This window comes from Natator depressus, chromosome 2 (genome assembly GCF_965152275.1).
Source record: "Natator depressus isolate rNatDep1 chromosome 2, rNatDep2.hap1, whole genome shotgun sequence".
NCBI lineage: Eukaryota > Metazoa > Chordata > Testudines > Cheloniidae > Natator > Natator depressus.
In genome coordinates, this window is record NC_134235.1 from 98,275,096 (window position 1) to 98,302,903 (window position 27,808).

The following is a 27,808-nucleotide window of genomic DNA, read 5'->3' on the forward strand; positions in this document are numbered from 1 at the left end:
GCTGCTTTCCCTTCATCCACAGAACCAGTAATCTCATCATAGAAGGCGATTTAGATTAGTCAGGCATGACCTACCCTTGGTGAATCCATGCTGACTGTTCCTGATCACTTTCCTCTCCTCTAAGTGCTTCAGAATTGATTCCTTGAGGACCTGCTCCATGATTTTTCCAGGGACTGAGGTGAGGCTGACTGGCCTGTAGTTCCCAGGATCCTCCTTCTTCCCTTTTTTAAAGATGGGCACTACATTAGCCTTTTTCCAGTCGTCCGGGACTTCCCCCGATCGTCATGAGTTTTCAAAGATAATGGCCAATGGCTCTGCAATCACAGCCACCAACTCCTTTAGCACTCTCGGATGCAACGCATCCGGCCCCATGGACTTGTGCACGTCCAGCTTTTCTAAATAGTCCCTAACCACTTCTTTCTCCACAGAGGGCTGGCCACCTACTCCCCATGCTGTGTTGCCCAGCACAGCAGTCTGGGAGCTGACCTTGTTCGTGAAGACAGAGGCAAAAAAAGCATTGAGTACATTAGCTTTTTCCACATCCTCTGTCACTAGGTTGCCTCCCTCATTCAGTAAGGGGCCCACACTTTCCTTGGCTTTCTTCTTGTTGCCAACATACCTGAGAAACCCTTCTTGTTACTCTTGACATCTCTTGCTAGCTGCAGCTCCAGGTGCGATTTGGCCCTCCTGATTTCATTCCTACATGCCCGAGCAACATTTTTATACTCTTCCCTGGTCATTTGTCCAATCTTCCACTTCTTGTAAGCTTCTTTTTTATGTTTAAGATCCTCAAGGATTTCACTGTTAAGCCAAGCTGGTCGCCTGCCATATTTATTATTCTTTCGACACATCGGGATGGTTTGTCCCTGTAACCTCAATAGGGATTCTTTGAAATACAGCCAGCTCTCCTGGACTCCTTTCCCCCTCATGTTATTCCCCCAGGGGATCCTACCCATCCGTTCCCTGAGGGAGTCGAAGTCTGCTTTCCTGAAGTCCAGGGTCCGTATTCTGCTGCTTACCTTTCTTCCCTGTGTCAGGATCCTGAACTCGACCAACTCATGGTCACTGCCTCCCAGATTCCCATCCACTTTTGCTTCCCCTACTAATTCTTCCCGGTTTGTGAGCAGCAGGTCAAGAAAAGCTCTCCCCCTAGTTCGCTCCTCCAGCACTTGCACCAGGAAATTGTCCCCTACATTTTCCAAAAACTTCCTGGATTGTCTGTGCACCGCTGTAGTGCTCTCCCAGCAGATATCGGGATGATTAAAGTCACCCATGAGAACCAGGGTGTGCGATCTAGTAGCTTCTGCGAGTTCCCGGAAGAAAGCCTCATCCACCTCATCCCCCTGGTCCGGTGGTCTATAGCAGACTCCCACCACTACATCACTCTTGTTGCTCACACTTCTAAACTTAATCCAGAGACACTCAGGTTTTTCTGCAGTTTCATACCGGAGGTCTGAGCAGTCATACTGCTCCCTTACATACAGTGCTACTCCCCCACATTTTCTGCCCTGCCTGTCCTTCCTGAACAGTTTATAACCATCCATGACATTACTCCAGTCATGTGAGTTATCCCACCAAGTCTCTCTTATTCCAATCACGTCATAATTCCTTGCCTTCACCAGGACCTCCAGTTCTCCCTGCTTGTTTGCAAGGCTTCTTGCATTTGTATATAGGCACTTGAGATAACCTGCTGATCGCCCCTCATTCTCAGTATGAGGTAGGAGCCCTCCCCTCACAGACGTTCCTGCCTGTGCTTCCTCCCGGTATCCTGCTTGCCCACTTACCTCAGGGCTTTGGTCTCCTTCCCCCGGTGAACCTAGTTTAAAGCCCTCCTCACTAGGTTAGCCAGCCTGCTCGCAAAGATGCTCTTCCCTCTCTTCGTTAGGTGGAGCCCGTCTCTGCCCAGCACTCCTCCTTCATGGAACACCATCCCATGGTCAAAGAATCCAAAGCCTTCTCTCCGACACCACCTGCGTAGCCATTCGTTGACTTCCACGATTCGACGGTCCCTACCCCGGCCTTTTCCTTCCACGGGGAGGATGGACGAGAACACCACTTGCGCCTCAAACTCCTTTATCCTTCTTCCCAGAGCCACGTAGTCCGCAGTGATCCGCTCAAGGTCATTCTTGGCAGTATCATTGGTGCCCACGTGGAGAAGCAGGAAGGGGTAGCGATCCGAGGGCTTGATGAGTCTCGGCAGTCTCTCCATCACATCGCGAATCTTAGCCCCTGGCAAGCAGCAGACTTCTCGGTTTTCCCAGTCAGGGCGGCAGATAGATGACTCAGTCCCCCTGAGGAGAGAGTCCCCGACCACCACCACCCTCCTCCTTCTCTTGGGAGTGGTGGTCGTGGGACCCCCAACCTCAGGACATCGCATCTCATGATGTGGTATCTCTGAATTACACCATCAGGATCAGTTGTTCAGTGCCTCTAACCAGTGATACGCTCATCTCTCTCCTGTCCATGAGGCTTGGCAAAGCTGTGAGCAAAGCACCATTCCTCAGTATTACAGCAACTGACAGATCACATGAGAGCAAAGTGCAAATAGCTCTCAGAGCTGTGGCCAGGAGTCCTGCGTGATGGGCTTCCCTGCTTCTTTCCAAAATAAACAGCAAAATGTTGGACACAGTTTGTAAAAAGTCAGGGTAATGTTCAGTAGCCCATTTATCACTGGTGGGGATTATTTTAGACACAGGAAATCTAAGAGGGATATAAAACAAAAAAAAAGGCAAACAAAGCATGAAATTAAAAATAAAAGGTAGGATGTTTATTTTAACATTTCATTACAACTTGCTGAATCCCATGTGTGTTAGGTGTGAATGTAAAAGCCGTGACTGTTCAAACACAATTTAAAACAATAGGGTACTATATTTGCCTTTACAGCTGGAGACCCGAGTTCAAATACTGATCATGACTTAAGTTTGTCATAAAGTAGTCCATATTAGATGTTTGTCCACATCTGCCTGTAGAATTCATGGAAAAGCCAGGATTTGCTCATTGTACATAATTCTTGCTAGTGCTAAAATCAAACAGGTAGAAATTAGAGACCTAAGACTCAGAACAATACAAGTCTAGCTGTGCTTCTGCACAGTTGTCTGGCATGTCAGGACATCCAAGTTGTAGACTTCTTCTATCAGTGGGATTTGGGAGAGAACTTGGTAAGTGCTCCCTATAGGTCTGCGGTCTATAGTCTCCACTCAGGCGAAACGCCTATTGAAGGCAATAGGAATTTGAAATGAGTTAGGCCTGCAAGATTTGTCCCATAATTTGTTAAATCTCTTTCTCCTTTAAAATGAAATCCCAATGCATGTGTTGTTTTAAATAAGTACTACGTTTATTGCAGTACTACCATTTGCTCTGCTGCAGTTGAAGGTCTGTCAGTGCTTCCATTAAAAATCTCATTTATAGGAGGGAATTTATAACTTAGCCATTAAAAACATTTTTGGACTAAACCTGGTTACAAATTCTCATCCTAGCGGTAAATGCATTTTTATAACAATTTGCTAACAATCCATTTGGAATTTTGATACTGAAACATGAAAAATAGCAATCTGTAGTTTTTGCTGCTTTTTTTTTTTTACCTGCTTTGCAAAAAAAAAAAAAAAAAGTGTAACTTTTACAAAATGAAATTAACATGCACTTAGTACTTTTTTTGGACTGGTGTCTGATAGGGTATGTATGTGTAAAAATATATATCGGCATTAAAATGCAGTGTAATTTTTTTAACTGTGAGAAGCTTGCTATTTCACATGCAGAATTGCTTGAGCAACATTTTTAACGTGCATTCTAGCTTAAGTCTCTAGTAACAGTATACTCCGCATACAATAGCTTGCTATGCTTTTTTCTAATAGATATTCCAAGCCATTAGACGATGTATAGTATTATGGCAAAACTTTCTGTAACTAATATCTCTGGGCACCCTCATTTCAATCCATGCCATGGTTCTTGTGGGATCTGCCAAGGTGTATTTCAGTGTAGCACAAAGCATCAAAGCACAACAGCATGAATTGAAATTGAGGGGCCTAGAAGCAGGTTAGAGGGGACAGTAATAACACAGATGGCCTTTTCCTCCAGTCTTGCTTTCTTTTTTATACCACCATTAAAAATAACAACCAATATAAACAATTAAATACAGAAATCTATCCGCTAAAACAATATGATAGTCTGACTGAAACTAATAACATTAAGGAATCCAAGAGCTAAGTTTGTTCCTCAGTTCTGTGCATATCTGGGCCCAAAATTTCATAAATCCTCTTGCAAAATTTGCAAGCATACCTGTTTGCATTCTTGCATGCACAAATGTCATTTGTGTGCAGCAGAGACAGCATGATTTAGTGGACTGAGCATAGGGCTGGGATCTAGAAATTCCGGAGTGATAACCCTGGCTCTTTCATTGACTTATTGGATGACCTTGGGCAAATCTCTTGATCTATGTGTTTGTTTTCCCATTTGTAAAATAGGGATAATACTTACTGCCCTTCCTCATTCCCCCAGGAGAGTATTAGGAGGATTAATTCATGTTTGTACAGATTTTTGAACAAGTGAGCCTGGGGTATCTTCTGAACATCGCTAAATCTGAACTGTGGAGAACAAAGGTAGGAAGAAAGTTACAGAACCAAGAGCACCTCACCATGAACACGCTACTACAGTTCACCTCCCTAGTAAGCCAGAGAACTGTGAGACTGAGCACATCAGATGATCACAACTGCCCCAGTATCACACAGGGTGAGAGACTGTAGCCTGGTCTACACTAGAAAATTAGGTTGGCATAACTGCATCTCTCGGAGGGTGTGAATTTTTCACCTGAGTGGCATAGTTAAGCTGATCTAAGTTCCCCTGTACACAGGTCTGCAGGTCAAGAATTCTTCTGTCCACCTAGCTACCGCCTCTCAGGGAGGTGGATTACCTGCACCGACAGGAGAATCCCTCCCATTGGCATAGGTGGTGTCTACCCTGAAGCGCTACAGTGGCACAGCTTTTAAGTGTGGACAAGCCCTGGCTCTTAAGTAGATGGGACCAAATCAAGTGTACCTCACAGTGTACTTGTGACCTGTGATTTCTGTGTGAAAGGAATATTTAATAAGGAGGCTGTACCACACTCTAATTATTCAGTCACCAATTCTGGGAACATACGTATTATGTGAACGCATTTTTAGTAATGGATGATTGTAGGTGTCCAAAAAAATTGATTAGTATAGTAGGATATTTTCGATCACTATCCTGCTACAAAATAAAAAGGACAAAAAGTGAAATGCTGCTGCTGCTATGGTGTAGTCTCCTACAAAATAACATGCGTAACAATTATGATGACTCTTTAGAGAATGAGTAATTTGGCATACTGCTCAATAAGGGAATATGGATTGTTGTACTTTTGGCAAAAATAAAGTGAGTGTGACTACACAAACTTAGATGTCTCTATGGTAGAAGTCACAAATAATGAAAAGATTTTGAAAATTGTATGTACATGGTATGGCAGAGATTCTATGCAAGGATGCAGTACTGCTAAGATGGGTGCCAACAGATGCGGAGTCCATTCATCCTCTTTCCATCTTGTCCATCATCAGAGCTCAAATTGAGGAAGGGTCTTCAGGGGTATGTTGTATCTCCACTACCCCAAACTGCCATATTGTGCTTCAGAGTAACTCTCTATATTATATGTTGGAGAGGAAACCCTTCACTTCAATATGTGAACCAAGTGTAGCTGATACAGTGATGTTTCACTCAGATTTCAGAGATCTTGAAACAAAGACGTGCGAACTGCCCCTGTTCACCACAATAAAATGTTGACACCCAATGATTATAATTTAAATGTCAACATTAACTATTTCGTTCAAAATAAAACCATATAAGAAAGGAAATGGAATGTCATTTATTAATATGCACGTAAGATATCATTTCCTTCTCTATGTAAAAAATCCTCATTAAAATTGTGGGGAATAAAGTCATATTTGGGAAGAGGATGCCCTAGCATGTATATGGAATATGTATGTAAACTAAAATGTTATATCTTTTGATCAACACTCCACGGTAGATTGCCGGATTTCACCACATGAAACAAACCATTTCACATTCTGCTGTGCACATCGACAGCATAAAAGAGGCATACATGGCCACTGCAGAATACTATGGTCATGGGGGTGCTACACAGCTTAGAGACAGTTGTATGGCAGCTGCTGTTGTCAAGGTGTTGTCAAGGTAAGTCACTCTGTTTAGGCCTATTTGACACTTCTTAGCCTTAACAGTTAGTCCTGCCTCCCTTATGCACTCGAAGACTTTTTGTAGATGTTCCAGGTGTTCTGCCCAGGAATCTGAAAATATGGCCACATCGTCAAGGTAGGTGACTGCGTATTCTCCCAATCCTGCTAGGAGACCATCTACAAGTCTTTGGAAGGTGGCGGGTGCATTCCACAGCCCGAAAGGGAGTACATTAAATTCATACAGCCTGACGTGTGGTGAAGGCTGACCTTTCCTTGGAGGATTCATCTAGCAGTACCTGCCAGTACCTCTTGGTTAAGTCCAAGGTAGAGATGAATTGGGCCCGTCCCAGTTTCTCTAATAGTTCATCTGTGCGTGGCATTGGATAGTTGTCTGGGCGAGTTACAGCATTTAGCTTATGGTAGTCCACGCAAAAACATATCTCCCCATCTGGTTTGGGAACTAGAACCACTGGAGATGCCCATGCACTGCCAGAGGGGCGGATTACACCCATCTGTAGCATATCCTGGATCTCCCGTTCTATAGTAGTTTTAGCTTGAGGAGACATCCGGTAAGGTTGGACTTTAATTGGGTGATTATTACCTGTGTCAATGGAGTGGTATGCCCATTCAGTCAGTCCTGGGGTGGCTGAGAATGTCGGCGCATAGCTAGTGCATAGCTCCTTGATCTGCTGACGCTGCATATGCCCAAGGGTCAGGGAGAGGTTCATCTCTTCCACGCCACCAGCACTTTTCCCTTCGTAGTAGACACTTTCAGGCCACTCAGTGTCATCTCCTCACTGGGCTGTAAACTGACAAACCTTTAATTCTCCGGAATAAAAGGGCTTTAGAGAATTAATATGGTACACCTTAGGCTTTCGGTTGGAGGTGGGGAATGCTATGAGATAATTAACAGCTCCCAGGTGCTCCTGGACCGTGAATGGCCCTTCCCATGACGCTTCCATTTTATGGGCCTGGAGCGCCTTTAAGACCATGACCTGGTCCCCTACTTTGAAGGAACGCTCTCTGGCATGTTTATCATACCAGGCTTTTTGCTCTTTTTGAGCATCCTTTAGGTTTTCTTTAGCAAGGGCTAAAGAAGTTCGGAGAGTGTTTTGTAGGTTGGTTACAAAGTCCAGAATGTTAGTTCCTGGAGAAGGTGTAAACCCCTCCCATTGCTGCTTCACTAACTGTAATGGCCCCTTAACCTCGTGGCCATATACAAGTTCAAATGGTGAAAACCCTAAACTGGGATGTGGTACAGCTCTGTAGGCAAAGAGCAACTACTGCAACACTAGGTCCCAATGATTGGAGTGCTCATTTACGAATTTACTTATCATGGCCCCCAAAGTTCCATTAAACTTTTCCACCATGCCATTTGTTTGATGATGGTAAGGAGTGGCAACCAAGTGATTTACCCCATGAGCTTCCCAAAGGCTTTCCATAGTTCCTGCCAGGAAATTAGTTCCTGCATCTGTGAGGATGTCGGAGGACCAACCTACCCTGGCAAAAATGTCTGCTAGTGCCTGGAACACACTTTTAGCCCTGGTGTTGCTTAGAGCTACTGCTTCCGGCCATCGGGTGGCAAAATCCATGAAAGTCAGTATGTACTGCTTTCCTCTGGGTGTCTTTTTTCAGAAAAAGACCCAGAATATCCACATCTACTCGCTGAAATGGAACTTCAATGATGGGGAGTGGCTGAAGAGGGGCTTTGACCTGGTCTTGGGGTTTTCCCACTCTTTGGCATACCTCACAAGACCGGACATAGGTAGAAACATCCTTGCCCATTCCCTCCCAGTGGAATGACCTCCCCAAACAGTCTTTGGTCCTGTTCACCCCAGCATGGCCACTAGGATGATCGTGGGCTAAGTTCAAGAGCTTTACCCGGTACTTAGTTGGAACTACCAACTGTCTCTGAGGATGCCAGTCTTCCTGGTGTCCACCATAAAGAGTTTTCTTGTATAAAAGTCCTCTTTCTACAACAAACCTGGATCGATTAGAAGAGCTGAGATGCGGTGGGTTGCTCCGTGCCACCGTCCAAGCTCTCTGGAGGCTTTCATCTGCTTCCTGTTTGGTCTGGAACTGTTCCCTTGATGCTGGAGACATCAGTTCCTCATTGGATTGTGGACCTAGGCTTGGTCCCTCTGGAAGCAATGTAGGGGATGGGGCTGTTTCCGTTGACTGTGAACCGCTCTCCGCTGGTGCACAGTGTTGGGGTTCAGGCTCCAGCTGAGCCTCTGGTGTGGGGTTATCTGTTGCTGCTGGTGCAGGTTCGGTGGGGCCCTCTGGTGTTGGGGTTGCAAGTACTGGATTCAGTGTTGGCAATGGGTCTGGTGCTGGTTGTTCCGCCAAGTTCTGGTTCTGGGGCTGGCTCTGTCTGGGTCCCTGGGACTGGATTCTCTACTGCTGTTGCTGACGTTGGCATGGGGTCCGGTTCCATCACCTCTGACCGGGTCCTAGGCATGACAGCTTGCTTAGCCTGGCTGCGGGTGACCATTCCCACCCTCTTGGCTAGCTTCACATGATTGGCCAAGTCTTCCCCCCAGCATGCAGCATGGGGATGGGATAATCATCATAGACTGCAAAAGTCCACGTTCCTGCCCAGCCCTTATACTGGACCAGCAACTTGGCTGTAGGCAAATTGAAAGAGTTGGACTTGAATTGTTGAATTGTCACTTGGATCTCTGGGTCGATTAAATAGGGGTCTACTAAGGAAGCATGGATAGCTGACACTTGTGCTCCGGTGTCCCTCCACGCGGTGACCTTCCCGCCCACACTCACAGTTTCCCTCCGCTCTGAGGGTATCTGGGAGGTATCTGGACCTGAGGGCCTCTGGTGTGATTCTGGTGCAATGAACTGTAATCTGTTGGCATTCTTGGGGCAGTTGGCCTTTACATGCCCTGGCTCGTTACATTTAAAACATCGTCCAGCTGACTGGTCACTGAGGCGAAGTGGGTTGCTGGAGAACAGTGTGGCAGGACGATAAGGTGTCTGGAGTATTCCTTGGTGTGTAGTTGGGGCCTTGGGCTGCCCCCAGTAGTAGGGTGTGGTCTGAGGTTGTCCCTTCTGGTATCCGCTCCAACCGCGACCAGGATTGTTCTCCTCCCTCCACCCATTTTGTTCCGGTTTGCCCCTTCTGATATTCTCCCCAACTGCTACTAGTTTTTTTTCTTTTCTGCCTCCTCCACCCATTTGACTCCAATCTCCCTCACCTCGATTACAGTTGTGGACTTCCCATCTAGCATGTATCTTTCTATTTCCTCAGGAACACCCTCTAAGAACCATTTGCATTAGAAAGAGCAACTCTTCTGGAGATTTAACACTTGCTCCTGATATCCAGGCATCCCAATGTTTCACAATGTGGTAGGCATGTCGGGTAAATGACACGTCTGGTTTCCACCTTAGGGCTGTGAACCACTGACAGGAATGCTCGGATGTTAGCCCCATTCTGACTCTCAGCTGGGTTTTAAACAGTTCATACTGGTTCATGTGTCCCTTAGACATTTCAGCCGCCACCTCGGCTAACGGTCCACTGAGTTGCGGCCTCAGCTCTACCATGTATTGGTCTGTAGAGATGCTGTACCCAAAGCAGGCCCTTTCGAAGTTTTCTAAGAAGGCCTTGGTATCATCACCTGTCTTGTGGGTGGGGAACTTCCTGGGATGTGAAGTGGTACCTGGAGAAGGATTGTTATTCTGCTGAGCCTCTGCCTTCTCCATCTCCAGTGCACGCTTCCTCTCTTTTTCCTTTTCCTCCTCAGCATGCTTCCTCTCTTTTTCCTTCTCCTCCAGTTCTTTCCCCCTTGCCTCCATAGCTCTCCTGTGGGCAGCCTCCCTTTCCTCCTCAGCATGCTTCCATTTCTTTTTCCTTTGCCTCCATAGCTCTCCTGTGGGCAGCCTCTTTGGCTTTTTCTGCCTTGGGCTCTGTCATGATTGCCTCTCTGTTTTTAACTAACTTTCCACCCGAGAGTTAGAAATCAAACAAACAAACAAACAAAAAACTTGGCTTGTCAAAAAAAAATAGGTTGTGCTGTCACCGGATACTGGTGTTCTCTGATAGGGATTGTCAGCCTACAGAAAAATCCTTTTAAAAAAAAAACCTAACACCTTTGTCTCCAGGCAAATAGACAGAAAAACCCTCTAGCTGCTTTTAGCTAAAAAAAACCCACTCTTCAGGTCTGTGAAGAACTTGTGAATTTCCCTGCAGGAGGTTAACTACCCTGCCTTTAGGTAGAGAAAACTCCAGCTCACAAAAGACAAATCCCTTTTGTCTCTGCTCTGGCCCCCAGGCAGAGACAAAAAACTCTAACTGATTTCAGCTTAAAACCTGCTTTCAAGCAGCCCAAAGGTGTGGGGGGGGATGTCCTTTTAAAATCTTAATGTGCTTCTGGTTCAAAATGATCCCCCAAAAAATCTCAAATTGATTTCAAATAAATCCCACCACTACTACCATGTCAAGGTTCCTTCCCCACTCTGAACTCTAGGGTACAGATGTGGGGACCTGCATGAAAGACCCCCTAAGCTTATTCTTACCAGCTTAGGTTAAAATCTGCCACCACCAAAGTGTTACACAAAGAACAGGGAAAGAGCCCACTTGGAAATGTCTTTCCGCCCCAAAATCCCCCGAAGCCCTACACTCCCTTTCTTGGGGAAGGCTTGATAAAAATCCTCACCAATTTGCATAGCTGAACACAGACCCAAACCCTTGGATCTTAAGAACAATGAAAAGCAATCAGGTTCTTAAAAGAAGAATTTTAATTAAAGAAAAAGTAAAAGAATCACCTCTGTAAAATCAGGATAGTTAATACCTTACAGGGTAATCAGATTCAAAACATAGAGAATCCCTCTAGGCAAAACCTTAAGTTACAAAAAGACACAAAAACAGGAATATACATTCCTGTATACAATATACAGGAATATACATTCCTCCCTGCTTGTGTATTAAAAGCAGGGAGGAATGGGTTGCAGCCAGAGTATGCTTTCCTACAGCAAGTCCGTGTTGGGTGCAATTTAAAGTAATCAAGTCCAGAATCAGGAAGATACAAATTTAGGCCTTGTCAGTACAGGGGAGTTAGTTCACACTGAGTTGACACTCGCTATTTGGTGTACTCTATGTTAGCTGTGCTAATAGTGTGCACACAGGACAGCTGTGCCCTCTTTCAGTTCACATCCTTGTGCACGCACAGCAGGGGCTTGCTTCATACTAAATACATGGCATTCTGGGAAGGTATCCCAGTCCCAACCTGGACCCGACCCAAACCCATTCCCACCTGACCCAAGGCCAAGAGAGTCAAATTGTTTTTTGACCTGATCCTAACCCTTCCCCCTGAACCTGAGTTGCTGACACAGCCACCTCCTCGTTCCCCTGGGGTTGGCTGTCCTACTGCCTGGCTGCTGCCATTTGCCGCCCCCTGCGGCTCTGTGTGTGTGCTGCAGAGTGAGAGGCCCTGCCATGCCTCGGCAGGCACACTTGTTCCAGACCACAGCATACAGAGTGCAGAGAGGTGGTGATTGCCAGCAAGAGTGAGGCATGCAGTTGTCCCTGCACCGACCCCATGGGCAGGAAGAGGAGAGCTGACCTGAGTCTGAGAAAGTCCAGTTGTTTGCCACCCAACCTGACCCAGACCCAACATTTGCGGTTGGGTCCCATCAGATTTGCGTCCTTTGCTTTGCTACTGAGCAGCATAATTTCTGGGATTTTTCTTGTTGCAAATTGCGGGATGCATTGCGGAAGCCAGGGTTTTTGTGTGTTAGCTTGAGCAGAGCTTAAAGTGACCATGCAGCTATTCTGCATAACGTTCAGGCCAAAACTAAGCAATTTCTGTTTTAAATTCTGCTTTATCTCCCCTTCAGACATGCTGAAAGTGCAAAGAAAAAAATAGATCAGGTTCTTTACTGATTGTTTGAAGCCTTAACTGCTCCCAGTTGTTCTCTCTGTAAGGCTGTAAAAATCCATTAAGAGCTGTATGGCTTTGCTGTCCCTAACGTAAACTACTTTTCCTGTACAAATGCTGCCTATTACAGGGCAGGGAGCTGTAGTCTAGTGCCTTTACAGGCACACAATGTTCATGTCTACCTCATGTAAACTGAGAACACTTACCAAGCTTCTTTTCCAGTAACCACTTTCTAAAAAACTCTTAAATTTTGCACAACTGAACGTTTTAATTATTTGACTATGCCACAGGGCCGAGGGGAGGGACAGGCTGCAGCTGCGCCATGCTGCTGGCCACCATTTTGATCAGGTGAATGGGATGGTAGGCAGGAGTTCATTCACTGGGCAGAACAGTTGCTGGAAGGGGAAAAGAAAATAGGTAGATGGATATGTGTCCTCCATGGCATGGGCTTGTAAACAGTCAATGTTTGGGGCGTTCGCATGAGACAGGAACTGATAGTCCAGCCGGAGGAGCTGCCATTTTGAAAATGTGTACTGGGGGTGGGGAACAGAGAACGTGGGCCGAGAGAGGGACGTGAGGGTTGGAGACTCGGAAAGGTTCCTAGCTCACAACCACCAATGAACCTGGAACAGAAGGTAGCACAGCAGTGTAGTTTAATAAATTGTAGAGATAAATACTTACATGCTGGGGTTTCCTCCATAAGATCTGCCTCCTCAGTCCTGCCCTGGGTTTCTGGCTGGGAGTCTGGCTGGCTTCTTATATGGCTGCCCTCAAAGAGATCCTGGCTTTCCAGGGAGAGCTCTTCACTGCCCTCCTCGTGTTCCTCCTCCAGTGACTCTTGCTGCTCATTCTTGTGTGCGGGGGGGAGGCATAGAGGGGCTGCAGGTTCCAATCTCGTGGGTTCAGTAGTGGTATAATTGCTCAGAATCCAGTCCAACTCCTCAAAAAATGGACAGGCTACATTTCCATGGTCAGACTGTTTCCTAGCATCCCTGATTTTAAAATAAGTCCTCCTGAGCTGTTTGTTCTTCACCTATTGCTAGTCAGTATCCCAGCTGTGACGCCTCATGGGCATCTGACGAGTAATGTCCACACACAGATCTTTATTCCAGTGTTTGGACCCAAGATGCATCTCCCCAGAGGGCTAGGAGATCTAGGGTCTCATCTGACTCCAAGCAGCTGCTTGAGGCATGTAGTAAGGCTTCTGGAGTAATATTACAGCAATGCAAATGCAGGAGCAAATGGATAAATTTTGTCCCCGTGCCAGTTTTTAAATGTGGGATGGAACAGCCGGTCAACTTGACTCCGGAGCAATGGAGGGCACGACAGGTCACTAACAGAGGCCCAAAAAACAGTGATGGGATAGCAGTTGGAGGACTGCCAAAGTAGTGTGCGGTATCTCATTGTATGCACACAAACAATTGACCAAACTAACTCAATTTGCATTGAACTTAATACACTCTTAATACACTCCAGAGTTTATAATAAATGCGGAGTTAGTGTGCTGTAATGAATTGCATCGCGTGTACAGGCATTTTCACACCACACTAACTTGAGTTACTGCAGACTAAAATAACTCCTCCCTCCTCCCCTCTTCCCTCTTATCCTCCCCCTCCCCCCCCCCCCGCCCCCCTGGAACTTTCCTCACTAAATACAGGAAAGGAGAAACCGAGAATCTGGGCCACGTTATTAGTGAATATTTCAGATCATGGAAAGAACTGAAAATGCTAATTTCTCTGACAGTCAGTATAACCGATTTCTACAAGTTATTCAAACTACAGGTAGGAAGTCTAAACTATATGTAATGCAGTATAAAATATTGCATCCAGGACAGTGAATTTCAAGCAGCTTGTTATGATATAACTTTTGTGGGGGTAATGGGTTTTGGAGATACCATGTTGGCAAATTTGATACTGGGAATAACTTGTGGTTGTGCCCATGCATTTGGCCTTTATGGAGATAGTAATGGGAAGAGTACTAGATGAGTCCAGCAGTTTAATACTCTTGCATGATCTCATTGAAATCAAAATTCTGTCTCATTCACAAAAGAAGTACATTAGCAATACTTTTTATGAAGAGATTCTTGCTGTGTAGGTGGAGGAATTCTAATTCTCCCATATTGAAAGGCTGGCATCAGTGCCTTTCGCTTCCTTAGAGAAATTGATAAACTTATTGAACAATGGACCGACAACATTTCTAAAGATAGGATTGGAATTCCTGGAAATAAAGAAAATCATAGGGAGAAGAGGATGGAATTTAAAATATTGGCCACAATTTTAAAGAGAGTTCTGTAGATGCTATTCAGTTTTTCTAATTTTCCGTTTCATATATCTTTCTTTTCTTTCATTTTATGATTTTCTTTTCTTCTTGTTTCATTTTTATATTGTTTTCAATCCCTATTTATACTTGTGACTTTAATTAAAGATAGATTAAAACTCTGAATCCAAATCTGTCATATTTTAGTGTTTTTTGTGGATAAATCCAAAGGTCCTAATTAGCCCCTCATTTTGGTTCCAGATCAATTCTATAACTCAAAGGAACCTATTTTCCACTTGTGATCTGGATACCAAAACCTCATAGGAATGGCCGATCTCATGAGATTTCTGCCGTTTGGAGCTGAAATCACAAAAGAATAGCTTTCAAGATCTTGGTTCAGTTATGAACCAGAATTCTAGCTTTGAGTCACAGCTCATGAAATTTCAATACTGTTATTCCATGAACCTTAGCTTTAATCCCAGTCAGAACACTGACGACTCAATCCATCTCTAAATATATATATACATAATCTGAAACATATGGATTCCAAGGAATTCCTTTAGTCTGTATCTATTTTTCCATTGTATGTTCTAGCCAAGCCAGAGAAGACCAAACTTGACATTTCTTATATTTCTAAGGCAATATCATGAAAAACACTTTAAAAAAACTGTCATACCTTCTTTAGACATCGTACAGAAGAAAAAAAAAGGCCATAAATTCATTTTTCCTTTATAGATCACCTTTAAATGTATGCCTTAGAAATATAGTTTTTACAACTTGACCAAGCTTGTGCTGCAAAATGGGTAGCTTCAAGTTTTGCATTCCCTGCCTTTTTAATGATTTCACTGTGAATTTAGTGTTGCATTATTATCACTTTTACATCTTTAAAATCTTTTTATTGTTTTGAAAGAAAAATAAATTGCCCATGTTTAAGAAGATTCCTAATTAGGTTGTAGATATCAGACATTGCTGAAATGAATGAGATGTGAGAGGGGACAGAACTGACACATCACAGAGGTGAGTGGATTTGAGGAAAACTGAATTCACACCCTCTGCTGCTGTTAATGTTTGACTGAAAAATGTTTTCTGCAAAGCAGGGCTAACAAGGCAGCAGCTCTTCCACCTACTCTGAACCAGATTGAGATATACTTATTCACACTGATTGTACTTTATTCCATATCACAAGTACTCCCATTGACTTCAGTAGGACAACTCATGGTGTAAGGTACTACACTCCTTCCCATTGTGATGACAGCTTAGAATTTGCAGAATATTGCAGAATGTCCCCCAAAATTTTGGAGAAATTCTAAAATTGCAGGATTGGCAATTTTGCATGCCCCAAAGTTTTTCCTATTCCTGCTTTTCAGAAATTAGGAATTTTTTTTAGTATAAAAAGAGTACAGTTTTAATTGTACATTTCAGTGCAATTAAAAAAGAACACTTACATTTGAATAGGTGCTAAGGTATCAGTTTTGAGAGTTGCCATGTTTACTGCAACAGTAGAGAGTCAGTTGTCTCATTATCTTAAAGATTTCCTTTTTGTTTGTTTTTTAGAGGTTTTTACTTTGTGTGTGTGTGTGTGTGTGTTTTCAATATAACCGTCACACAAGTTGTCCCAATAGTAGCCTGTGTGCTTTTTTGAGTTGGAGTTGACTTGTAATATCAGAAAGATGTATTCTGCCCTACAAAATAACAATGTATGAACATCGTTGTCAACTGTTGTGTTAATTGAACAGGGACTGAACATGATTTAGTGGTCAGTGTCATGATTGTTGTCAACGGTATTCATTTTGTAGTGCAGATTAAGCCTCACAAAAGACTTCAGGGCTTTATTAGTCTGGGTTACCAAAATAATAACAACAATAATCTTAGATACCTACAGAATCTGCTCAGAAGTGAATTTGCATTCTTTTATTCCTTTTTGTCTAAACTTTTTTTACAATCTAGGTTGTGGGTGTATTCCTTAGTGTACACTACTTACATGCCTATTTTCAGTGTTCAGTCGTTTTTGAGTTATCTGTGTGGCAATTTTTTACAGTGGGAGAATAATGTCTTTCAATGTTGCATTACAAAGTGGATGCCTAGCCTTTCCTCAGACTTTCCAGAAAACATCACCTTTGGGAAGAGACCGCTCATGGGAAATTTCGGTCTAGAAGGAGAACTTTTCAAAAAGTTATGAGTTAATGAAAATTAAGCTGTTTTACAAACTTAGTGATGGCTTTGCTAAAAAGCAAACACTATAATTGAATGGCCACTAAGCCTAATTTTCAAAGAAAAAGGGCACCTGTAGTACCTGAAAACAAGCAAGGGTGCTGTCCATGTCACCAGTTGGACAACTTTCTGATGTACTTGTGCCCCAGAAGGCACTCTTAACCTAAGCCACTTGCACACTGCTGACCTATTCAATAGAGCAGTGGTCTCCAACCCAGTTACGCCCAAGATCATTTTTTTAATCTAAGGGCAACTCAAGATCTGCCCTTCCCCAAGGCCCCGCCTCTGTCCCAAAGCCTCGCCCCGCTCACTCCATACCCCCTTCTCTCCGTCGCTCACTCTCCCCCACCCTCACTCGCTTTCACCGGGCTGGGGCAGGAGGTTAGGGTTTGGGGGGCGGGGTGTGGGCTCTGGGCTGGAGCCAAGGGGTTCGCAGTGTGAGAGAGGGCTCTGGGCTGAGCCTGGGGCAGGGGGTTCGGGTGCAGGAGGGGGCTCCAGGCTGGAGCAGAGTGTTGGGGTGCAGGAGGGGGTACAGGATGCTGGCTCTGGGAGGTGGTCAGGACTGGGGCAGGGGGTTGGGGTGCGGGAGGGGGTATGGGGTGCTGGCTCTGGGAGCAGGGGTCAGGCCTGGGGCTTGGAGTGCAAGAGGCAGTATGGGGTGCAGGAGGGGGTACAGGATGCTGGCTGTGGGAGGTGGTCAGGGCTGGTGCAGGGAGTTCGGGGTGCAGAAGGGGATATGGGATGCTGGCTCTGGAAGGGGGCTCAGGCCTATGGGCTGGGGTGCAGGAGGCAGTATGGGGTGCTGGCTCCAGGACGGAGCTCAGGGATGGGGGTTGGCTCCAGTGGCTCCCGGTCGGTGGTGGGCGCAGTGAGGCTAAGGCAGGCTCCCTGCCTACCCCAGCCCCACACCACTCCCGGAAGGGGCCAACGCACCCCTGTGACCCCTGGGGTGGGGAGGGCGAAGGGCATGTGGCTCCACACACTGCCCCTCTCTGCGGCCACCACCCCCGCAGCTCTCCCAGCCAATGGAGGCAGGAGCAGCGCGCAGATGGAGACCCATGCCCCCGCCCCTGGGCCGCAGTGGCCACTTCCAGGAGCAGTGTGGGGCCGGGGTAGCCTTAGTGGCAGCCGCATAGCGCTGCCACCAGAGATCGCTATCGATCGGTTGGTGACCACTGCAATAGAGCATCAGCACGTACTCTGCATGCCGAAATATTGGCAGTGCTCAGGGATGGCATTAATGCATCCCAGCCCTCCTCAATATCAACTTCTTTTGTCTCGCTTTCCATACTGTCTACAGGGACTGTCTATTACTCCCCTCTTGCCATCCTAACTAGCCCTTCGCTATATAATAATGACTCACATTATTTGTATTTGTTCTAACCCCCATCTCTCCTTTTTCTCCCCACTTCCTTGGTCTATTTGTATGTTGTATTTTTGTCTAATTTACCCTGTTAAGTTAAATTGGTTTGAACATGATTTAAACCAATTCAAGTATATCTGTATTAGCAGTTTGCACCAAGTACAACTAGATCAATTTTAGTTACTCTGATGCACGTTCTCTAATATAGATGAAGCCATAGCAATACAGGGGGGACAACTGGGCTTAGCAGGTGTTGGGAAGGGAATGTCAGGGAGGGAAGGGCAAGAAGCATGTTAAGGGTGAAAATAGAGTGGGAAATGTCAGAGGCTCTGCTTTGCCTGATCCATGGCTGTGTAAGAGCTTATGCTGGTTGAATAATTTTAAACAACCACCCTACAGCTTTAATTTATGCCAAGGCGGCACAGCTGAGAATCAGGGAGCCATAATCATCTCCTTGTCATATCCCACCTTTTTCCAAGCAAAACTTTGGAGCTCAGTTCTTCACTGTGCCCAAGAATCAGATGGAGCTCCCATAGTCACTTCAATAACAAAGGCAGTGATGGACTGTTTAGGACCCAAAATGATTTAAAAATGTAGAGGCAATTTTAACTTTTTTTTTTTTAATTTTATTGCTCTAAACATTTAACATTAATTGAAAGAGATTGTTCTGTATTTTTAGAAGAAATACAGCACATAGTGCAAATCGTTTCTGGGAGGGCCACATTGTCATTAAAATAAAGTTTTCCCAGCTATTATACCTCTTCTGTGTTTCTATAAATCTAACTTAACACTCAGATGCTCTGATACTATTGTGATGAACACAGTAGAAATGTCTATAAATAAATTAATAAAACGAATAAATAAAACCTTTGGATATACAGTTTTGCAAATTAGCTCAATATCACTAAGTACAATGGAGTGCATTTTACCAAGGTACATGGGTGATTAGACATGCTGTTACCATTAACACAAGAATGGGAGATGAATACCTAATTCCCTACTTTCAGGTTACTCTTCATGTAAATCAAAAGCTTTATTTCAATCTGGATTTTTCAGTTTCCTTTATAAAAATCTAGTGAGTATGTATTAGGACAATACATTGTAATAACAACAGGAGAGAGAGAGCATGTATATTGCCAATAATTTGATCCTATGTCTGCTTATTTATTTATTAATTTATTTATGTATTTCTCAATATTCATTATATTTATTTAGCCTATAATTGAATACACAGGCACTTTGCCTGTGCTGCAGATCTTCTACGTGGGAGGCAAGATGCATATTTAATGCTTGATTTAAAAAGAAAAATAGATGCAGAGACATGTGAGCAATTTTAGGGAAGTGTGTTCCATGCAAATTCAAATAAAGGTTTAAGGGAAACTTTCTTTGTTTTTACCACAGAAGACTGGATATTTCACCGCAGGACATTTTGTACTTCCATACTGATTAAGTGATGAGTAGTTGTGGGGGGAGTAGTTGTGTGAACTTTTAAAGAAATAATCAATTGGAAACACAGAGAGCCCCAGTACAACTTTCCACCACACCGCTTTCCTTCATCCTCTTCCCACTATGAAAAAATATTAGTTGTCTTGTACCTTGATTCACCACCCTACCTCATGCGCCTTTACGCACACACCCCAAAAATTGTGCCAATAAAACAATTTAAAAATAGGTGTTCACATTTTTATGGCTCAGGTGTATTCACTTGAGAAGAAGATGGCTCCTATATCGTGATTTAAGGATGCATTACTTCTTTGGGGCACCAAAGAAACACAAACATAAATTGTTAAACTTTGGAATGTGGACCTCAGGCAGAGATGGCCAAGCATCCAGCTTCTCTGGCGTAACATTTTTTAAATTGTATGTGTTTGCTCTTGCTGTTCTTATGCAGAATAAGCATAGTGTGTGGCTGGAAAACAAGAATTATATTTTGTGAAAAATTACGGGGTTTCTCTAAACTTGTGTTCACTACCAGGGAGATCGACACTGCTGCAATCGATGCAGCAGGTGTCAATTTAGTGGGTCTAGTGAAGTCCCGCTAAATTGATGGCAGAGAGCTCCCCATTCAACTCCGGTACTCCAGCTCCCCAAGAAGAGTAAGGGAGGTCAACCGGAGAGCGTCTCCTGTCGATGCAGTGCAGTGAAGACACTACCGTAAATCGACCTAAGCTACGTCGACTCCAGCTACATTATTCATGTAGCTGGAGTAGTGTAACTTAGGTCGACTTACCCCCCTAGTGAAGACAAGTCATCTGTCTCTATGAATATTTACTCATTTATACAAAGTGGCACAGCACCAACAGGAGCATAATTGTCAGGCACCAGAGATATGGGAAAGCCGGGTTCAAGTCCCTGGTGCATATCAGGAAGAGTAAGGACTTGCACCTGAGTCAGTCACATCCCAGCTCAGAAGCCTAACCATCAAGCTATTGGATATTCTCACCAGAAATTCCATCTTAGTCCCACTAAATTTTGTCAAAATTGGTGTTTCCATACAAGGTTTCAGTATTGACAAATCAATGTCTGGCTATAACAAAAGAAGGACAGAAGACATTTGACATGTGTTTAATCAAGCCACAACTTTATTATTAGATGTCTGTGACTACCCGGCAGATAAAAGTGTACAGTGCAGGAGAGGAGAGAGAAGGTTGTTTCAGATGCATAGCAATCCATACTTTAAAATCTCAATCCATGAATGTATTCAGCATCCTTAATATTTTCAGCAGTTACTCCCAAAATTGCTAAACATGTTATTTTTCTTTTATGTTTCCTTCGGTTCTTTTTGAATCATTGTATTTGAAGTTTCAAATACTTTTCTCATAATTAGTTCACTTATTCTAATATGGAAAGATCAAACTGAACTAGAAGAGTAATTTTCTTCTCTCACTGCAAACAATTGTTTCTCTGTAAAATATCTAAAGTGGAGTTGGGGCTGAACGAAAACCTTGGATTTGAACCTCCTAAACTTTGAGGATTTTAGAATCTGTACCTGCACCCAAATTTCGCAACTGGCATTGATTTCCATTATGTGCCAATAAGGGGAAAAGATCTTGGATTGAGACCCCAACTGCTGGTTGTCTGATCTCAGTCCGAATTCTGTAGCTGACGCGTATCTCTATCCTAAAGGTTTTGAAATTTATTTTTTAAAGCTGAATGGGAAAATGCACCTGCAATAATATTCCAGTCATTGGCTTACAAATGCAGTAACCTAATTTGTTCCATATTGTTTCAGGAATCAAAAATAAGAATACTGCTAGTAATACTTTCATTTCTGTGTCACCTTTCAGCCAGAGATCCTCTGACACTTTACAAACTTTAATTAATTCTATTAGCAGCCCTGTGAGAGGTAAGGTTTCCATTGTTGTTTTTTGATCTATTGTAAAATTGAATAAAATGAGGAACAGAGAGGCTAAGTGATTTAGCCAAGGTCATACTTTAAGTCAGTGGCAGAGCTATGGAACACTAAGTCCGTGCTCCCAGTCCCTTCTTCAGACCGTACTTTCAGTGTTTTGTATCTGTCTTGCAGTACAGTTGATAAGATTAATTGCTTTTGCTTTGGACAAGAGATTGTACACAATGAGTTATTTTACAAACAAGTGTGGGGTGCCCAGTATTTGTTTTTCATTTATGCTCCCGTTCAGAATACTTCTGGTCCAACTCTTAGATGATGTTGAATCTCTGAAAGACCAAAAAATATCATGTACTTTAAAGTAGAAATATTAGGCAATAAATAGTATGGCTGAAAAATCAATAATAAAATGTAGGTGGTTGTTATTGCTAATGTAATTAAGTCTGTATCTTGTATAAAATTTCATTTAGACACCACCACAATGTAGCTGCTTATGCTTTTTGAAATGTAACTCTCATATGCCATTTGAAAACAAGGTGACATGTAACTAGTTTAAAAAATAAAATATTCTAAGATATCCAATATATCTTTGAATAAATGAGGTGTGCAGAAGTAAAAGAGGAAAAACAACCTAGAGTTTTCTAAAGAATTATATGAAGATCATAGAGAGTTTTTTTTTTTCCTTTATTGATTATTCCCAGAACTTTAGGTTTCACAGTTTAGATTGACAATCGAGTTATTTGCCCATCCCTAGTGACTGACAACAGATAATGGAAAGGCTTTTACCATGATGTAACAGCGGAGAATAATTTCAAATTTACTACTATAGTTCTCATCAAAAGTACCCCAGCAAAAACACTAGATTTATCACTTCAATTACTGGAATTTCACATTTAGTTTAAAGAGACATGTTTCTATAATGTGACAGGCTTTACAGATTCTGAACTTCTTCTGTCATTTCAGCTATCAGAGTAATCGGGAAGAGATATAAATGAAAGCAATTGTTTTAGTTTTATAACTTTCAGTGCTGTCTACTGGCAAGCAAGGGAACAGGCCATGAACTTATGGTTTTTGCCAAGTCTATGAAAGGGGAAAAAATGTTTTTCTTATCACAGCCTTGTTATGCATTTATTTATTTATTTATTTTTAAATCAACTGTATGATAATGGACAGGACCAGTATTGAAATAGTATTCAGTTAACATTTACAAAATAACTTTGCATTTCTGTTCGAAATCATCCATGTAGCCACAGTAAGTGGTGTTTACCTCAAAAATACATGCAGTGCATTTAACGCGTGTATTCATAACTCTCATATCCAACTTGAGTACCTCAGGCTCGTACAGGGAACCAAAAGAGTTTAAAAAAACCAAAATAAACAAACCATTGGCTTCAGAAAAGAAACATACATTTTAAATATTTTAGCCCTTGCTATTTTCTTCTTTTTTTATGGGGGAGAGGAGGATGTTCTGTGCATCTTTGTACAGGAGGATCCGTGAGAGTCCCACACCTGATGTTTTCACTCTTTATATCGACCACCTTTAAAGTCTCACAGCATCACTCTCATTTTTCAGGCTGAGGAGCACTCATAGAAAATCTCTTCAGCACCATGCAGCACCACCTTCTGCTTCACAGCATGTTGAGTAACAGCTCCCATTTACGATGGAGGTGGGGGGGCTGGATCATCACAAACCGAGTGATTTCCCCCCCCCCCCCAACCCCAGTCTTCTTTCTTACTGCACTCCCTTGTGCCCCATCCAAGATCAAGATCTTGGTGAGAGGCTTTGAGGGGAACTCCTAATGAGGGTCACTACCATTATCCCCCCAGTTATTTTGTCAGCTGGGCTTTCATTCTTAAATCAGAGCCTTGTCTGCAGCTCTCCGATCTGTCAATCCAGGGAGTAAGCAATTAGGATTGGGAATCAAACCCTTATGTCTTGAAGCGGACAATGCAGAGGACTTTAACTGGGCTGGCAGGTCAGGCATGTTCTATCATATTAACCATACAAAAATGCTAGCATAGTAAAACCCTGGTAATGAAATTTCACCAACAAGAACATAGTTGGGATCTTACTGCAGCTGTTTCAGAATTCATGTATAAAGGCACACTATGATGATATTTAGTATTGATAAAATGCGATCATACATTGTATTTGAGACTAGCTTGATGATTGCTCTGGTACAGTTGGTAATACAAAGTGGACAGTCACTCAAAAAGGGGGAGTTTATCCATTATCATGCATAAAAATGTGGTCTTAATTGGGCTTTTCTGTAGAAGTATAACACTGAAGAAATTAAGCCAGTTATGCATTTTTATGATCTGCTACAGTTGTGTTTTCAAGAACAACTGTGATTTAGATCACAGAAAGGAAGTATCTAAAACTCCTATGCAGTTGGCAAATGTGCATAAGTGACTGAGCACATATGTTTATGAGGTACAATATTTGAGTGATAACGTTTATGACGAATTCTATTAGGGCTGATAACATAATCTCTAATTAACATGACTGTCTTATTCTTTTTATATTCCATCATCTGTTTTAACTTAATTTGTAGTATAGCTCTGTAATTTAGTCACCCATCTCAAGATGATGGGGGGGAGGGGCAGAGGGAGCGGATTTTGTTTAATTTTGTGCTAAGATCATTTTAATCTTTCAGCCTTACAAAAGCAAACTAAAACGTGAAATTCCAAGATGGCATCCCAAATGAACCAGAAACCCTTTACTGACTTTTTATATAGGTTCCCTTTGTCAAATTTTAAGGTATAACTATGTCAGTATGTTTGTTTTTTAATTCACATGCAATAGTAGTTCAGAAGGTTTAGCAACAGGGATGATACATTTAAAAATGTTTGGGATAAATAGTGTTTTCTTAATGGAATTCTTTCAAATAATTTCAACTTACAGCCATGTACTGTGGCAGATGTTTGCAAATCTTGGTGTAAAACTGATTGAAATATTTTAAGAAAAGTGAAATAATGTCAGTGGCAAAATTTATTTTACCAAGTGCAGATGTAAGACATCAAGTTCTCAGGCTGATGGCAGAATTAACAAAAAAACACCATCTGGTTCAATAATTATCTGAAAATACCCATATTCTTGGATTTGTTTTAATACCACTTAGTTCCCAGCTTTATTTTATCTTTGTTTGCACACCAATGAGACTAGATTGTGCAAAATGAAGACTAGTTCCATCTGATCATTTTAAAAAAATGTGTTTTTGCATGAATAATGAATCTTTGAATTGTTACTAAACAAGCAAATTATTTGCGTATGTGTCACATCGGTTATCAAGTTTGCACATGTGACAGCTTCAACAGCCGTCACATAAAATGCATAGAGCTTGTAACCATATGTTTTTGCTTGACAAAAAGATAAAATTCAAGATCAATTTTCAATATGGAAAGCACAAATTAACACTTTAAAATGCACCACAATATGTACGGTGTGGCAAAATTTGCAGAAATAGCACGTTTCTAGATATTAACTGATATCTTTGGATTCGACCTTAAGGTATTCAATCATTTTGATTAAAAGACTGATTTCTCATAAAACCACAGTCTGTTGGAGGCGCAAAGCCAATGACATTTGAGCATTCATATATTTTCATAAACTTTGAACAATGTCAGTGAGACACCTCTTCAATCTTGGCCACACAACAGCAGGGTATTCAATCTTTCTTTAGCTTAAGACAGAAAATTTGAATATCAGCATAGGGTTATTAATGTGACAGTTCACATGGTGTGCACCATGTTGATTCTTAAGAAGCAGATCTGTGGAATGAACAGAGTGCTCTACTTTGTACTCTTACCATTAAAAATCAAAACAAATCCAAAAGACAATAGTCTTTAAAAACCCACTGTTTTTTTCATAACTTGATTATTATACTGTATGTAAAACATGAAAAGAGTCAGCTACACTATGCATGCTCTGAAAGTAATTAATATTATTTCCATTATTCTTTCTTATGCTTTGTTTAATATTATAGATAATGATATACAATACAGATTTCATAATGCATTATTTACTCCAATTTGATTTTTCCTTAAAAAATGAGTAAACACCACAAAAATTAAGCATTTGACCTCTTAATCTCCCTGCCTTTTTTCTGACTTAATTTCTGTCAGAATTTAAAACATTGTAAAAAAATTAATTGACCCCATTGTGCTTATTTCTTGAAATTCAGATTTTTGAGTAATGCTGTGTTGTTTCATGTAGTCACGTCATTTTACATTACATCATGTTGTTGGTCAGATGCAATGTAACTTTTTATGATGCATTGTAAATGACAAAACATGTTGCAATATGTTATATATATATATATATATATATATATTTTTGCTATGTGCCCCTGATAACATTGCTTTTTCTGTAGCGTGTTGTCGCCTGAGCAGCTTGGGAGAAACCAGATGGGCTGTGAGGGGAAGATGAGCAATTCTGTCTTGCCCAAACTGCAAATGTGACAACATACTGTTAAGAAAGGAGACAGTGAGGTGCATGTGTTAATATATCATAAAGCACCCACAGATGTCCCAACATTTTTACAAAAATAACCCTGCTAAATTAAAAATAATAAAAATACAGAATCTCTTCACATCTGAGCGATAATAGGTATGTCCACTATTATTGCTGTACAAAGATGAGGTCTGAGTATTTTAAGCTAGTTAAGCAATCTGATTGGCTCAGGCTCCATGGGTGCTTTGTGATAAATATTACTAGTCTCATCCAGAAAAAAACAAATACTATGTTTTGCAGTTTATCTTTCTAAATTAATTCTATAATCCCAAATCTGCTATAATATTTTAATATTTTACATAGCACTTTTCATCTCAAAGGATTCTGAACTACCTTATAAACTACCAGTACATCCAGAAGGCTGTTCACCCACCACTGAAAAGCAGCCACCTCTGAGATGAAACATAGAAGCTGTTTAACAGAGCACAGCAGTACTACATGACTGATGCCATATCTAGTTTAAACTTTAGGGAAAACCCAGATAAGCAGAATTTAGCTATACAAATTGGGGGCTTTGGTCATTGGAAGTTGCATTGGGTGATTTCCTTTTGTGAATGGAGTTTCTAATATCAACTACGTGTGAGCATTCTTCTTCATAGCTAAAAAAAATTATGCCAGCTGTATGGAAGATCAGAATAGTGTTTATAGTCTGTTCAATCATTATACCCAGAGTGCGTGAATTTCCTTGAAATCAAAAGCATTATTATTCTTTGGCAAGCCATTTACAGGGTCTGATTCTCCACTCCATGACACCAGTGTCACACTTGTGTAAAACCAGTATAATGGAATGGTGAATCAGGCCTGTATTGTTCAGTGGACTTTCTATAGCTGCATATTTAGGTCATGGTTTAGCTAATAATGCAAAGGATGAAAACATTTGAACTATGAGACTAACATTTTTTATTCATATACTTATGATTTGCTGAGACGTATATTCACTACAGAATTACTTGATTTTTATCTGCCACCCATTTCAGTAGTATATTTCAGCTGTGCCGTTGGAACAGTTTTTATAGTGGGAGTGCTGAGAGCCATTGAGCAAAACTGTAAACCCTGTCTATGATGGAAACCACTTTAAGCCAGGAGGTGCTGCTGCTAGTTCCAGCACCCCTGCATTTCAGGTATTACAAGCCAAAGCCAATGAGTTACGTTTGAAGGCATTTGCAGATGACTGTGTTCTCATCCTGGAGGGACCCCCTATAACGTTCACTAATTTCATATGAAATCTGCAAGTTTCACAACTCTTCTCTCTACCACAAGAAGACCCACATCTTCTCCTTCACCAGTTTAGGACCTATCCTATCTTTTCCCCACCATTAAACCTCACATCTTCAACTAGAATCATGAATGGTTAGGAGGTGTTGATAAATTGTATAGTCAATTGCTTGACCACACTTTAGTTTCTTATGAAATATATTTAGGAGACCAAATAACCACTGTCAGGTTTATTAATATGGTACAGGTAAAAGGTACTACACCATACCAGGCTCTGAGAGGAGCTGCCCTGCACAGCGATGTTATATTCGTCTTACACAGAAGGTTTGCTCCCCACGTTGCACATTTCAGCTGGTATTATTTGTATGATGATTTTACAAGGTACACATCTCTTTACGTGTCACTGTAATCCAACCCATCAGTTGTCCCAGTTCCCTAACTTGTTGTTCTGTTCCTTCCTTATCTTTGTTTTGGATACTAGCATTCCAGGAACTGGTTCATGAAGTTACTTCCCTAACTGGGATTATGATATAGGACAGTTTAGGCTATATCACTGTTACAATATTTGTGCTTAATGTTATTGGTGCTTAATACATATTAATATGCATATATAAATAAATATATATGGAACGGATAATACATATTATTAATATGATATACATTTATATGCTATCCAGCATTTATTAGTCATCAGCGAGTGATAGCTATAGATGTATGGTCCTTGAGTTATCCAAATTATAGGGCATTGTGCTATAGTATCATAAAAGGCTATAGCTAAGGCTATTGAACATTATAGTACAATCAAGGTAATTTTTT

At 42.0% G+C, this 27,808-nt stretch overlaps 1 protein-coding gene across 1 annotated transcript in view; it reads left to right on the forward strand.

Moving 5' to 3' along the window:
- The window catches only part of ZNF407 (zinc finger protein 407), a 441,119-nt gene that overhangs the window by 377,579 nt on the left and 35,732 nt on the right, over positions 1-27,808 (forward strand). The window lies entirely within an intron of this gene.